This window comes from Mus musculus, chromosome 5 (genome assembly GCF_000001635.26).
Source record: "Mus musculus strain C57BL/6J chromosome 5, GRCm38.p6 C57BL/6J".
NCBI classification, from domain to species: domain Eukaryota; kingdom Metazoa; phylum Chordata; class Mammalia; order Rodentia; family Muridae; genus Mus; species Mus musculus.
The window spans coordinates 26574187-26584927 of NC_000071.6; positions in this window are offsets into that span (position 1 = coordinate 26574187).

The window sequence follows — 10741 nt, forward strand, 5'->3', positions numbered from 1 at the left end:
ATGTTTAAAATTAGCTAGCATTTAAAGTCTAGGATGGACAAATGACAGAGAATGTGTATTATTATTTTTCTGAGGATGACTTAATTTTTCTAATATGATTTCTGGTTACATCTATTCTCCTGCAAATAATTTGTTTTCTTGTCCAACTTTGAATTGATATTTTAAAATTAAAATTAAAATTTTTGAGAATTTCATATATACTTACTGTATTTATATCAGTTCCACTTCCTCCATCTCCTTCCAATCCCTCCTGTGTTCCCCTATTCCTCAAATTTATGAACTTTCTTTTCTTTATTATTCCTACACACACACACACACACAAGAAACCTACTGAGTCCATTTTGTATTGCTTGTATGTACATGTGTTTAGGGCTGCTTACCTGGAACTGGATAATCTGTCAAGAAGCTCATTTCTGGTGAAAACTGACTCTTTTTTTCAGCAGCCATTGATTGTGGCTCTTTACCACCAAGGAAAAAACCAGATGTCCAGGTCATATGGCAAACACCAAAAAATAGGAAAGGCCAAAACAAAATGTCCTGCCCCCAATTTACTAGTCCTATAGAATTGTTCTCCAATGAAATTTTGCTACATAAGGTGTGGGACACAGAATTCAAAAGATCATAAACATGTTCTAAACAGAGGAAAGCTGTGCTCATTCACGTGTAGCTATGGCCTCAATCTGACTCTACTACAGCAAATCATTGAATCATGAATCTTCATCTTTGGGAAGTTGTGCCTCCATCCTCTTAGTTATCCGTTTCCCCCTAAATTAATACTGTGGGTTTATGTTAATTCAAGCTGTGATTCTTAAGCAAATAGATAAATAGTGCATGAAGAATTATACATCTTATGAGGCTGAAGAGATGGCTCAGTGGTTAAGAGCTCAGACTGTTCTTGCAAAGGAACTAGGTTTGGTTTGTAGCATCAATATGGTGACTCAGAAATCTGGATCCAAATGCCCTCCTCATGTGTCTAGGGGTACATACTCAGTATACAGACATGCATGTAGATAGAACAGTGGTAGACATAAAAAGAATCAAAAAGAATTCTTCACCTTAGAGAACCTCCAAGTTAACCAGAAATCCTCTTTGGCCCAGGCTAGTTCATTCATCCATTCCTTGGTTCATTCAGTTGACATGTTTATTGCCATGCCACTCCATTCAGCACAATGCTGGGCGAGAGGATAAAAATGGGAGAAGCAAGAGTTTGGTCCTCTTGGGAAAGTTTCTCTCAAGGGATGAAGAAAAAGGAAACCTCCCATGGGAAGGGACTCACAGGAGGTAGAGGTGGCAGCCACATTGGCTATCACACCATCTTTGGACACCCCATGATGTCTATGCTGATGAGTTTATTCAATCCAGGCCGTAGAACTTCCAATCTAAATGTGGTCACAGGCCAGACATCTCCACCCCTTTGTGCTGCTTCTGGTCTTGGCAGGTTTCTTCAGTGTTCTGTGTGGCTCAGGGGGCAAAGGGAATAATGAGACACTCCAGGGAACCCTGCATGCAGACTGTTAAAGAGGGAGACGGACATCAATGAATGGAAACAGGAAGGCTGAAGAGAGGGGCCTTATTAGAAATGGATAGAAAAGTAGAAGCAGACGGTACATGGTGTGCACTACTTTTCTGAGTTCTAGCATTCAATTAGAGAACAGAAGTTAGACTTTGGTAGTTCAGATAGGAATGCTTCCAGGAACATGTTAATAATTTAAGGCTAGGGTTCACAGGAAAGGCATCCATCCAACACTCAAGAATACAAAACTAGAGATGGGGGAAACCTGAGGGAAAAGGGCCTGATATCTAATGAGCACAAGTCACAGATCAGAGGGAAGCAATAATCAATAAATGATCAATAGTCAAAGAAGTAATAGCAAGATCTACCCAGACTCACATGAGATTGGGATCTTTGATTCCAATAAGGGTAAAGGGATAAGTGAAAATGTATGTATTCCTTGATGTGCATGCATGTAGGATGCTATAATGTGTTACTAGGGAAAACATTAAACAGGAAACCAACAAATAACGAGGCTCTAGCAGGTGTGAGACATCTCATCAGTGAGAAGACAGCAGAGAAGCAGCGCAAGGAACTTGTGAAAATTACCTTCACCTAACACCTGCATCCAGAAAACGCTCCATTGTTCTCAAGAGCAAAATAGAGTTCCTTTCAGCTAAAAGAAACAGAAAGAAATATAACCTTTTAAAACCTTCTGGAAGAGGTGCTTAAGTTTAAATTGCAATAACACAGACATGAAAGTCATCAAAAGAGTAAAACTAATCTTAAACTCACAGAAAACAAACCCTGGGGTGACAGATTTGGTGCTGGAGGTGAAATTAGATCAGGAAGCTGGTGGCTTCAAGGATGGTGTGTTAAAACTTGGAAAAGGAACAGAGTCCAATCAGAAAGTAAGAATAAACAGGATTAGTGTCATCGTCCATACTTAAATATATTGGAAATTCTAGGAAAATATTGTACAAAAATTCAGTCTAGACATCAAGTATATTTTAAATGTCAGCACAGGGATGCTAGTCAAGTATAAAGAGAAGAAACTCATTCACTTTGATATTATATACAATGATTTTAAATGAAAGAACTGTGGCATTAGAATTTTAGAAAAGACAATATCCCTGTTAGCATTGACTGTGAACTTGACACTGCTTAGGATCACAGGAAGAGGCTCAACTGAGTAACTGCCTGTATTAGGGTAGTCTCTAGACATGTCTGTGGGAGATGGCCTTAAATGATGTAGAATGGCCCGGCCCACTGTGGGTAACACTGTCCCTAGGCAGATGATCCTAGATTGTATAAGAAAGCTAGCTAAGTAGAAGCCAGGGAGCCTTCTTTCCATGGTTCCCGCCTCTGTGTTTTGCCTCGACTTCCATCAGTGATGGACTGTGACCTGGGAATACAATCCAATTATAACCATTCCTCCCAAGTTGCTCATGGTCAGAAAGTTTCATCTCAGCAACAGAACGAAACCAGAAGAGGCAGGAATATTTATGTTAACATGAGTACATTGTTATCTTTTCAAAATTTCAGATGAAGTTACGACACTGTGTAGAAGGCTTAATTATGGAAAGTCAAGAGTAAATATTATCAGTCTTGATAAAATGTAAATATATGGTATACAGAATTTGAAAATAGCATAGTATTGAGATATGGTACACAAAACTTGAGCGAGCTTGGTTCAAATGTATTCTTTAGAAGGATGGTTCAGCAAATGAAAAAGGCTGACAGAAATGGATGGAGCTTCAAAGAGGGCTAATTAGAAGATCTGAAAACTCCAGCATAATTGCAGCTTTTTGGACTTTGAGAATTGGAGTAGGTGTGCTGAGCCCTTAGTTCTCATAGAGAAGTTGTGGGGAAAAAAATCAATATCGAGGCAGCATATTACTTAACAACATTAGAGTAACCAGCAGAAAGATAAAACGCAAGTGGATGAAGTGGCTGTCTCCTGGAATGGGTTCAGGGCTGGGTCAGAGGCCTTTTACCACTTATACAGCTTTAAATTTTACTCAGGCATTGCTCTGATAAAATTATATATTAGAATTGGTTACAAAAGTAAACTTTGGATGTGTTCCCCAGACACGGCAAGTGTCAGAACTGCCTAGCAACCTGGGACCACACCTCCACTGAGCTATCCACATGCCACTCCAACGGATGCAGTAGGTCACTCTCCTGACACCTCCTCAGTCAAAACCTCTAGTCACCAAACACATTCTAGAATGCCCTGTAACTAGGTGCAGTGGGAAAATCCATCCTGGACTAGAAGGAAATTTTTCTCAATGAAATTTTAAGGATAATCACCTATTTAATGGCTTGTCCTATATGTGATTGGGTGGAGATGATTAAAACCAGATGCCTTGTGGGAAAAGACAAATGTGATGAGGAAAAGATTACATAACCCATCAATGGAAACAAAAATGTACCAATATTCCACTGCTGGACACCACTCCTCTGCTGTGTAAACGCACAAAATGAGGCCTTGATCAGCTTCATTCCTATCTACCTGTTCCCTTGTACATGTCTAGCCTCCAATGTCACTTTAAATAAAACTCTGCAATGCTGTGCTATTTGTATATACATTCTCAATTCTTTGAATAAGACACCAAGAACATGGCTATACTTTATTATTCTGGCTTTTTTCTTTCTTTCCTTCTTTCTTTCTTTCTCTCTTTCTTTCTTTCTTTCTTTTTATTTATTTTTGGTTTTTCGAGACAGGGTTTCTCTGTGTAGCCCTGGATGTCCTGAAACTCACTCTGTAGACCAGGCTGGCCTCGAACTCAGAAATTCACCTGCCTCTGCCTCCCAAGTGCTGGTATTAAAGGTGTGTGCCACCATGCCTGGCTCTGGCTTGCTTTCTATTGCTGTGGTAAGTGCTATGACCAAAAGCAATTTGAGGAAGAAAGAATTCACAGTCCATTTTGAGAGAAATCAGGACAGGACCTCATAGAGGTACCTCCAGACTTGATGTCAAACTAGGACTGGGCTAGATAAGACAACCAACAACTGACAGGCTACTGTCTGTGAAATAACAATGTAATTGTATAATCGGTATGCACATCTATACATACATACATACATACATACATACATACATACATACATACATCTAATCTACCATGCACATAACTTTCCTCCTCAATCCTTCATGGAGACACCAGCCTTTGCCTAAATATCTTACATTCTAGTCTACATATTTAGATTTAGTCCACATATTTGGAACTTTCTGTTATTATCATTCCACTGTACCTCTTTGCTATATATCTATTTAATTTGAGATTAAAATCTTTCATCTTGAAAGAAAGCTGGTGCTGAGATGCAGAATCTGGTAGGGAGGTAAAGGACTCCATTCCGAAGGGGAGGCTCTTTAAAACAGGAAATAAAGAACTCAAAGGTTTCAGAAAGTCCCTGAAACTAGCCAGATTCATTAGACCTCCAGACAACTTAGGGAAAAGGGCATTTATTTCAGTTCACAATTCCAGGGCATAGTGCAAGAGAGTCACAAGCTAGTGACATCCACAGTCAAGCAGAGAGAGTGCATGAATGCTTGTTCTCAGCTCACTTTCTTCACTCAGACAGCCTAGGACCCACAGGACAAGGAACAGTGCTGCCCACAGTATGTGGGTCTGCCCTCAGCAACTAACACAGACAATACCCTCTAGACTTGCCCTCAACCTGCTCTCAACAATCTCTCATTGAGACTCTCTTCTCCATGATTCTAGATTGTGGCATGTAGATAATGAAAACTAATCGTTTCTGCTGTGGGTAGGATTAGATAATGAAGTCAGTTTAAAGCATTGCTTGCCAGGCACTGGGTGTACATTTTCATATATCTCTGATGGCATTAGGATGCCATGAATTAATGCCTGGGTGGAATCCATTAGTATTTATTAATAAGTTTAAAATACCCTTGTTGAGAATCTAGTGAAATTATTCTTTTACTTAGTAGAATATATATACATATATATATGTATATATATATATAGACATAAATAAAAACACACATATAAAACCATATATATTATACATTATATGTGGTAATATGTTTATGTGGGACCATGAAAGGCAGACTAGTTCCTGGTTTACCTAAGGCTAGAAGTGCCATAGGTGCTTCATCTGGTTCCCAGGCACCAGGCCCCTGTCACTAGTCACAGCCATCAGTCATGTAAGGGCAATATCCCAAAACCCTCCACAGGTAGAGGATATGACCTGTGATCATATAGGCTCAAGACAAATCTTCATTTTAATGAGGTACCTAGTCAATAAGCTTCCCTTCCCAGACACTCCTCCCTGCAAAAGGTATTTAACCTCAGGACCACACTGAGAAGTTGGGGTATGGTTTTACTCATCCACTTTCTGCCATGACATTATTGACATTTATATGCCTTAAAAGCATGGACTTTGGTGCTGGAGAAATGGCTCAGTGGTTAAGAGGACTGACTGCTCTACCAGAGGTCCTGAGTTCAATTCCCAGCAACTACATGGTGGCTCACACCCATCTGTAATGGGATCTGATGCCCTTTTCTGGTGTGTCTGAAGACAGCTAGCTACAGTGTACTCAATATACATAAAATAAACCAGCAAGCAAACAAACAAACAAACAACAATGGACTGCCTCTTTTCACCAGGATCTGCTATAAGGAGTCATAGAGAAGGCCTTCACCTATAGAGCTGCCATCTAATCTCCCATAGAAGGCCTCTCTGTGCTCCTGACCAAGTCAGGCCCAAGACTATCACCCACTGAGCCAAGAACTCTCCCTGCAGGACCAGTTGGAGTGTCCCCCTCTTTCCCCTCAGCCCCAGACTAGATTCAGCCCACCAGCCCCCACTCCATTCCCAGATTTTCTGTGGCTCCCAGCGGTGCTTGGATGTCTGAGCCTGAGAACCAGACAGCCCTGGCTTTGCCCTAGGCCTGGGAACCTCCAAACAGCGCTGGTTTGAGACAGCATGGGGTAAGCACAGTCACTTCCAGCGTCCTGCCTCCCTGAGTGGCTGAGCCCTGTGGTGGAGCAGACGTGGGACCTGAATAAACTTACATATTATGTATAATATATTTATATAACATATTTAATATTATATATGGCCTACTAAGTATGTGTTCACTTATTATTTTTTAACTAAGCTTGCCTAATTTGATAAAACATTCCCAAGAGTTGAAGAGATTATATCAGGGTTTTGAAGAAAAGATGGTGATAAAGAAGTTTATCTTTATCACCACAGATCAGATGATTAAGAAAATTTGAACAGAGAGAAAATATGATATGGTCTCATTTTTACACGAAATCTGAGATGACGAATCCCATGGGAGCAATATGGATGCCTCTAGGGACAGAGCATGGTAGAGCATGTACCCTAATGGCTTAAGGGTACAATGTTTTAGTTATCTGAGTTGTATAAATTCTGAAAAGAAAGCGTAGTGCCAATATCTAACAGTATTATATACTTACAATTTGACATAGATATTATGTTATATTCTCATTATAAAATAGTAACTTATGCAGCAACAGCAGCCAGGGAGAGAGAGGAGGCTTTGGAAAGTGATGGATGTGATGATAGCCTTGGTAGGGCTGGAGAGTTTCGTGAGTCTATATTTATTGCCAAACTCAGAAGTTTACACCACATACGTATAGATTCTTATAGTCAATTGTACCTCAATAAATGGTTACAGGGGTTGAGGAAGTAAGTCTGAGGATTTTTATCAAGATATTGTTCTGATACAATTAAATAATATTTTTTACTCACTACCAAGGAGGGTTGAAACATTGGCCATGTTACTGAAAGAACCTGTTTTCCATATTTTTCTATCAGCATTTAAATCAGCTCTTTAGATTTAAACTGACACATCAGCCAAACTGAGCAGTCTGTACTTATTAAAATGTAACCTATTTTTTAAATGAGAACCTAGTATTTAACAAGGTCTTAGCCCATGTCATTATTATTGTAAGATTTACAAGTTATCCGTGTGACTTGTTGGACCATATTCAAGTGATCTTGTGTATACTGTAGTTCCACTGCCTGCTGTGGTCTGAGTTAGGCAAAGGAAAGAGAGCACGTAGTTACTTGATCAGCTTCTGTAAGGAGACTAGTTCAGAACCTATGCAACATGACTGTTAGAGGTCTGAAATAGAAACCAGGAATGCTTTATTGTGGATTGTAGGTTTCACGGGGTTGGTTTATAAGAAGGAACTTCAGCACTCAGAAAATTAGCAAGACTATGAGAAACTTATGACTGTATAGGAATGTTTGCTACGCTAGAAAAGCTGCATACTGAAAGGAGACTGAGAGCTGGGATCCCTGTGCTCAGAGTTGGTGCCTGCCCTGCATAGTTTTTGTCTGCTTGTTTTGTTTTGTTTTCTTCAATTTGACACAAGTTATAATTATCTGGAAAGAGGGACCCCAATAAAGTAAATACCTCCATCATATTGCATTTGACAAGTCTTGTCTTAGGGTGTTACTGCTGTGAACAGACACCAAGATCAAGGCAACTCTTATAAGGACATTTAATTGAGGCTGGCTTACAGGTTCAGAGGTTCAGTCCATACTCATCAAGGCTGGAGCATGGCAGCATTCTGTAGCTGTTTGTATTCTCATGTTAATTACATTCCCCCCCCAAACCTGTTTGCATTGCCCAGCACATAAGACGCTGAGGGACCCTGCTCACAGTTGATTCTGATTGGCAAATAAAGATGCTGATAGCTAATGGTTGAGCAGAACAGACAGAGACAAGACTTTTAGGATTCCTGGACTAGGGACAGAAGGAGATCCACCTCTTCCTGAAAGAGGGGAATCTGCCATGCTAAGAGAAGGGGAACTAAGACATCATGCTGGAGAGGTGCAGGACAGAGAATATTGTAGCCATGTAGGAGAATACAGCTCAAGAGTGCTGTAGGTCAGCTGGGTATGGTGGCACACGCCTTTAATCCCAGCACTTGGGAAGCAGAAGCAGGTGGATTTCTGAGTTTGAGGCCAGCCTGGTCTACAGAGTGAGTTCCAGGACAGCCAGGGCTACACAGAGAAACCCTATCTCGAAAAAACAAACAAACAAACAAAAGAGTGCTGCAGGTCTGGGTCTAAGGCAGCAAAGATAGAATATAGAATTAGTAAGAAATAACTTGGGAATATGGGGGGGAGGTAGAGCCATGTGGAATCTAGGAAGTGGTCCAGCAAATGAACTGTGATAAGGCATATAAAATATAAAGGCCGTGTGTTTGTATATTTCATTCTATAACCCAGAGCATTGGGGTGGCTATTGAGGAACCTGCAGATGCCACGGCTGCCGGGATTGATTTGAGTAGCATTTTTTTTTTTAAATTGGGTTCTACAACAGCATCCAGGAAGACATGGTGCAGGAGGAGCTGAGAGTTCCATGTCTTTATCTGAAGGCTGCTAGGAGAAGACTGGCTTCCATGTGGTTAGGAAGAGGGTCTCATTGCCCACCACCACAGTGACATACTTTCTCTAACAAGGCCAAACTTCCTCCAACAAGGCCACACCTCCTAATAGTGCCCCTCCCTGGGTCAAGCATATTCAAACCACCACAAGTCTGTGGGACATTTTCTTGATTGATAATTGATGTGGAAGGGTATAGCCCACTGTGAGCGGTCCTTCCTATCCCAGGCAGGTGGTCTTGTGTTTTTTAAGAAACCAAAGTATACAAGCCAGCAAGAGCAGGTCAGTAAGCAGTATTTCTCTGTGACCTGTCTCAGTTCCTGCCTTTGAGTTCCTGTTTGAGTTCCTTTCCTGATTTCATGGTAGGCTATAAACTGTGAGTTAAAATCTCTCTCTCTCTCTCTCTCTCTCTCTCTCTCTCTCTCTCTCTCTCTCACACACACACACACACACACACACACACACACACTACATGTTATTCTGATTATGCTGACTTATTATAGCAATAGAAAGCCCAAGACAGTGTTCCTCCTGTATGGACCACTGACTCACCAACCTCTCAGGAGGGTACTGGGCAGTTGGTAACTGGGATACTACTCTCAAATAACAACAAAAAGGAAACTAATCAGAAGCAGGTGGTACTGCCAGGAAGAAGAAACAATAGGATTCAGTCCAATGATTATGACTTCTTTCTTTCCTGGTCTCTTTATTGATGTCTACTAACAAATATTGACAAGACATTAACTGAGCAGAGGGAAATGCTTCCACAGCCCCTTCCCTAGCCCTTAGCAGAGCACAGAGTGAACAGTGGTGAACTAGGAAGAAGACACCAGTTACTGGCTGCTGTGCATAATGGCAAGTTTCCTAGAGCCCCACACTAGGACCTGGACTATGCCTGAGAACTTCTTCCAGTTAATTCTTCCCCGCAAATTGCCATTGGCCAAAGAAAGTTGTTTCACCAAGTTTCCACTACTAGAAGAAGGCAAAACACATCCAGTGACTGGTCCCAGAATGCACACATGCCTATCTACACTCCAATGGCTAATCATCTGCCCTGGCTTCACCCTCGTTTGAAGAATTACTTTCATTAGCTTGGCTTGTGTGCATGTCTGTGGGACATTTTCTTAATTAATGACTTACGAAGGAAGGTCCATCTACTATGGGAAGTGCTCTCCACAGGCAGGTGGCCCTGGGCTCTATAGGAAAGGTAGATGAACAAGCCAGAGGGAGCAGCCAGGAAGCAGCATTATACCATTGTCTCTGCTTCCGTTTCTGCCTCCATGTTCCTGCTTCAGCTTTTGTCCTGGTTAGGTTTTTTTATCAACCTGATACATGCTGGGAACCTCAATTTCAATTGAGAAATGTTTCCATTAGAAGGGCCTGTAGACAAGTGTTTGAGGGAATTTTCTTGATTGACGCTTGGTGTAGATAGGCCCACCAGCAGCAGAAAGCAAGAAAGACATCATCTCTTATCCAAGAAAACTCTGAAGGTCCACCCTACTCTAGCCTCTCCCACATAGTCAGCTGATAATTCTAACATTTTGCCTGCTTTTGTCTTTGCTTGTCTGGTTGCCTTCAGCATGTTGTTCCTGTGACTGCGTTGCTTGCCAGGGCCAGAAATGGAAATCAGATCCCCCTCAAAGTGGAGTTAGAGGTGGTTTTGAGCCACCAAATGTGGGTGCTGTGAACTGAACTTGGTTGTTGAGCAAGAGTCACTATTGATTACTAAGCCATCTTTCTAGCCCCTGGATCTTGTTTTTTTGTTTGTTTGTTTGTTTTTGGTTTGGTTGGTTGGGTTTTGTTTTTTTTTTTTGTTTGTAGTTAATATTACTTTCTTTAATTTCCTGTTGT